Genomic DNA, 5,192 nt, shown 5'->3' with positions numbered 1-5,192 from the left:
GTTCCACTAAAAATCCATTAGAATGAAGAGATTATCATAGCCTTAGGTTAAATCATAAGACATTTCGGTTTCTGTAGGTCAGAATTATCAAGTATCAGTAATATCATAGGGTTCAACTCTGTACTATGACATCTGTTGTCAGATGATATGATCTGAAAGAAGGTCCCATTTGGGAGAGAGATGTCAGGATGCCTCTTCAATGTGCCTTGCTTGTATTTCAACCTATTGCAATAATTATGGCTAGAATCTGGTAACATTTGTGGTATCTTAATAATTAATGACACATTGTTCAAAATGCATTTTTTAATAACTTTTGCTAACATAATTTCAGTTGACATACATTTTTGAGATAACAAAATTGCCATTGCTTGGAAATTTTGAGAATATCTGTGTCAGGCTGGTTTGGGAATTTTAAAAGTCACTCTAAGAATTAAGGAAATAAGAGGTTTAATATAGCAATTAGGGGTTAAAATGGGAATTAGGAGAGTGAAGGCCTGGAAGTATATAGCTGAAGGGTCAGAGAAACAGCCACTGTGACATCAGTCTGAAAGCTTGGAATGAGTGAAGAAGCTGCCAATTCTGGGAAGTCCAAGAAACTTCAAATACCACACAGTTGGAGTTTACAGAGTGGTCTGGAACTAGATGCCTGCCCCTCTGATTGTCATGATGTATTGAGCAATAATAGCTTCTTTATCATTTCTACTTTCCAGTGTTCACAAGAGTTCCTCTCACTGGTAAACCATAGCCTGGGTCTATACCGTGAAGGTGATTCTGAGAAACATAGTTCCCAGACTTAGGAGGGACTGGAAGCAGTGAGGCCAAGTTGACCACCACCAATTCAACACAATGAAAATCTCTTCCTTGATGGATTGCTCGCACTCATCATTGAGGGTAGATGAGAATGGGCAACTTAAAGTTTCTCAAGATTTCACAGAGTTATAACTGCATTTTCATAAGGAGAAGAAAGGATGGGCAGCCAAAGCCTCTGTAGATTTCACAATGATATAATTGCCTGATCATAAAAAGTCATCAACATTAAAATAAAGGCCATGGAGAAAGATAAAGAAGGACACTATATAATGATAAAAGGGTCAATAAAAGAGAAGGATATTATACTTGTTAACATATATGCACCCAATATAGGAGCACCTGAATACATAAAACAAATACCAACAGACATAAAAGGAGAAATTGATGGGAATACAATAACAGTAGGGAACTTTAACACCCCACTCACATCAATGGACAGACCTTATAGACGGAAAGTCAATAAGGCAACAATCTAAATGACACAATGGAACAGTTAGACTTAATTGATATTTTCAGGATGTTACATCCAGGAAAAAAAAAAGCAGAATACACAATCTTTTCAAGTGCAATTGGAACATTCTCTAGGATAGACCATGTTCTAGGGCACAAAACAAGCCTCAACAAATTTAAGAGGATAGAAATTATTTCAAGCATCTTTTCTGAGCACAAAGGCATGAAACTAGAAATCAAGCACAGAAAGAGAAATGAGAAAAAAAAGATTATGTGGAGACTAAACAACATGCTATAAAAAACAAATGGGTTGGGCTTCCCTGGTGGCGCAGTGGTTGAGAGTCCGCCTGCTGATGCAGGGGACACAGGTTCGTGCCCCAGTCCGGGAAGATCCCACGTGCCGCGGCGCGGCTGGGCCCATGAGCCATGGCCGCTGAACCTGCACGTCTGGAGCCTGTGCTCCGCAACGGGAGAGGCCACGGCAGTGAGAGGCCCGCATACCGCAAAAAAAAAACAAAACCCAAATGGGTCAATGATGAAATCAAAGAGGAAATTAAAAAATACCTTGAGACAAATGACAATGAAAACACAACCATACAAAATCTATGGGAGGCACCAAGAGCAGTCCTTAGAGGGAAGTTCATAGCAATACATGCCTTTCTCAAAAAACAAGAAAAATCTCAGACAACCTAATCTACCACCTCAAAGAATTAGTAAAAGAAGAACAAACGAAACCTAAAGTCAGTAGAAGGAAGGAAACAATACAGATCAGGAAATAGAGACTGAAGAACAATAGAAAATCAATAAAATCAAGAGCTGGTTCTTTGAAAGCGTAAACCAAAGGGTAAATCAACAAATCTCTGTCCAGGCTCACCAAGAAGAGATGACCCAAATAAACAAAATAAGAAATGAAAGGTGAGAAATAACTACTGTCACCCTAGAAATACAGAAAAACATAAGCTAATACTATGAACAATTATATGCCAACAAATTGGACAACCTAGAAGAAATGGACAGGTTTCTAGAAACATACAGCCCACCAAAACTGAACCAAGAAGAAACAGATAATTGGAACAGACTGATCACTAGAAGTGAAATAGAATCTGTAATAATTTATTTATTTATTTATTTATTTATTTATTTATTTATTTTTGCGGTACGCGGGCCTCTCACTGCCGCGGCCTCTCCCGCTGCGGAGCACAGGCTCCGGACGCGCAGGCCCAGCAGCCATGGCCCACAAGCCCAGCCGCTCGGCGGCATGTGGGATCCTCCCAGACCGGGGCACGAACGCGCGTCCCCTGCATCGGCAGGCGGACTCTCAACCACTGCGCCACCAGGGAAGCCCTGTAATAATTAAAAAAAACAAAAACAAACAAAAAAACACCTCCCTGCAAACAAGAGTCCAGGACCATAAGGCTTCACTGGGCAATTCTACCAAACATACAAAGAAGAACTTATACCAATTCTTCTCAAACTCTCCCAAAAGATTGAAGAGGCAGGAACACTCCCAAAGTATTCTATGAAGCCACCATCACCCTGATATCAAAACCAGACACCTTTCTTGCTCCCCAGCCATCTTGGCAGCTCCACTTGGTTGGGGGAGTTCCGCTCCTAAGGCAGGAAGATGGTGGCCACAAAGAAGATGAAAAAGTCACTGGAGTCAATCAGCTCTAGGCTCCAACTCATTATGAAAAGTGGAAAGTACCTGCTGGGGTAGAAGCATACTCTGAAAATGATCAGACAAGGCAAAGCAAAACTGGTCATCCTCGCCAACAACTTCCCAGCCTTGAGGAATCTGAAATAGAGTATTATGCCATGTTGGCCAAAACTGGTGTCCATCATTACAGTGGCAATAACATTGGGCACAGAATGTGGAAAATACTACAGAATATGCACACTGGCTATCATTGATCCAGGTGATTCTGATATCATTAGAAGCATGCCAGAAAAGACTGGTGAATAGTAAATCATGCACAATTTTTCTTTAATAAAACTGTCCAGAGCTTGTTTAAAAACAAAACAAAACAAAGACACCACCAAAAAAGAAAGTTACAGGCCAATATCTTTGATGACTATAGATGTAAAAATTCTCAACAAAATATTAGCAAACTGAACCCAACAACAGTTAAAAAAGATCATACACCATGAACAAGTTGAATTCATCCTAGGGTCACAAGGATGATTCAACATATGCAAATAAATCAGTGTGATACACTACACCAACAAAAGACAAAAGTCACACAGTCATCTCAATAGATGCAGAAAAAGCATTTGATAAAACTCAACATCGATTCATGATAAAAACTCTTGCCAGAGTGTGTATAGAGGGAACATACCTCAACATACTAAAAGCTGTTTATAACAAACCCACAGCCAACACAATACTCAGTGGCGAAAAGCTGAAAGCCTTCCCACTAAACTCTGGAAGAAGACAAGGATTCCTACTCTCACGATTTCTGTTCAACCTAGTATTGGAAGTCCTAGCCACAAAAATCAGACAAGAAAAAGAAATAAAAGGTATCCAGATTGGAAGGGAAGAGGTAAAATTGTCATTATACGTAGATGACATAATGCTCTATATAGAAAACCCTAAAGACTCCACACAAAACCTATTATAACTGATAAACAAATTTGCAAGGTAGCAGGATACAAGATTAACATACAGAAATTGGTTGCATTTCTTTACACTAACAATGAAATATCAGAAAGGGAAAGTAAAAAAACAAATCCCTTTAAAAATTGCATCAAAAAATAAAATACTTGGGAATAAACCTGAGCAAGGAGGTGAAAGACTTATATGCTGACAACTTTAAAACATTGATAAAGGAAATTGAAGATGATTCAAAGAAATGGAAAGATATCCCATGATCTTTGATTGGAAGAATTAATATTGTTAAAATGGCCTTACTACCCAAAGCAATGTACAGATTTAATATGATCCCTATCAAATTACCCATGACATTTTTCACAAAACTAGAACAAATAATCCTAAAATTTATATGGAACCATAAAAGACCCAGAATTGCCAAAATAATCCTGAGGAAAAAGAACGAAGCTGGAGGCATAACCCTCCGAGACTTCAGACAATGCTGCAAAGCTCCAGTAATCAAAACAGCATGATATTGGCACAAAAACAGACATATGGATCAATGGAACAGAATAGAGAACCCAGAAATAAACCCATACACCTATGGTCAATTAATCTTTGACAAAGGAGGCAAGAGTATACTATGGAGAAAAGACAGTCTCTTCAGCAAGCAGTGTTGGGAAAGCTGGACAGCCACATGTAAATCAATAAAGTTAGAACACTCCCTTACACCATACACAAAAATAAACTCACAATGGCTTAAAGACTTAAGTAGAAGACATGACACCTAGAAGAGTCCTAGAAGAGAACATAGGCAAAACATTCTAGAAGACAACATAGGCAAAACATTCTCTTACATAAATCATATCAATGTTTTTTTAGGTCAGTCTCCCAAGGCAATAGAAATAAAAGCAAAAATAAACAAATGGGACCTAATCAAACTCACAAGCTTTTGCCCAGCAAAGGAAACCATAAAAAATGAAATACAGCCTACAGAATGCGAGAAAATATTTGCAAATGATGCAAGCAACAAAGGCTTAATTTCCAAAATATAGAAACAGGTCATACAGCTCAATTGAAAAAAAAGCCCAATCAAAAAATGGGTAGAAGGCCTAAATAGACACTTCTCCCAAGAAGGCATGCAGATGGCTAATAGGCACATGGAAAGATGCTCAGTGTTTCTAATTATTAGAGAAATACAAATCAAAATTAAAATGAGGTGTCACCTCACACTGGTCAGAATGGCAGTCATTGAAAAGTCTACAAATTGCTGGAGAGGGTGTGGAGAAAAGGGAACCCTTCTACACTGTTGGTGGGAATATAAATTGGTACAGCCACTACTGAA

The 5,192-nt window shown here is 38.6% G+C and overlaps 1 pseudogene across 1 annotated transcript; it reads left to right on the top strand.

The window, feature by feature from the left end:
- The first annotated feature begins 2,395 nt into the window (after positions 1-2,395).
- On the top strand, positions 2,396-3,289 carry LOC308609573 (large ribosomal subunit protein eL30-like; annotated as a pseudogene). The gene has a single exon. The product of its transcript is annotated as a large ribosomal subunit protein eL30-like (transcript).
- The last annotated feature ends 1,903 nt before the right edge of the window (positions 3,290-5,192 follow it).

Source organism: Mesoplodon bidens (genome assembly GCF_964165515.1).
Source record: "Mesoplodon bidens genome assembly, chromosome: X".
NCBI classification, from domain to species: Eukaryota; Metazoa; Chordata; class Mammalia; order Artiodactyla; family Ziphiidae; genus Mesoplodon; species Mesoplodon bidens.
Note: the sequence above shows the minus strand (reverse complement) of the source record. Positions and strands in the feature narration are given on the sequence as shown.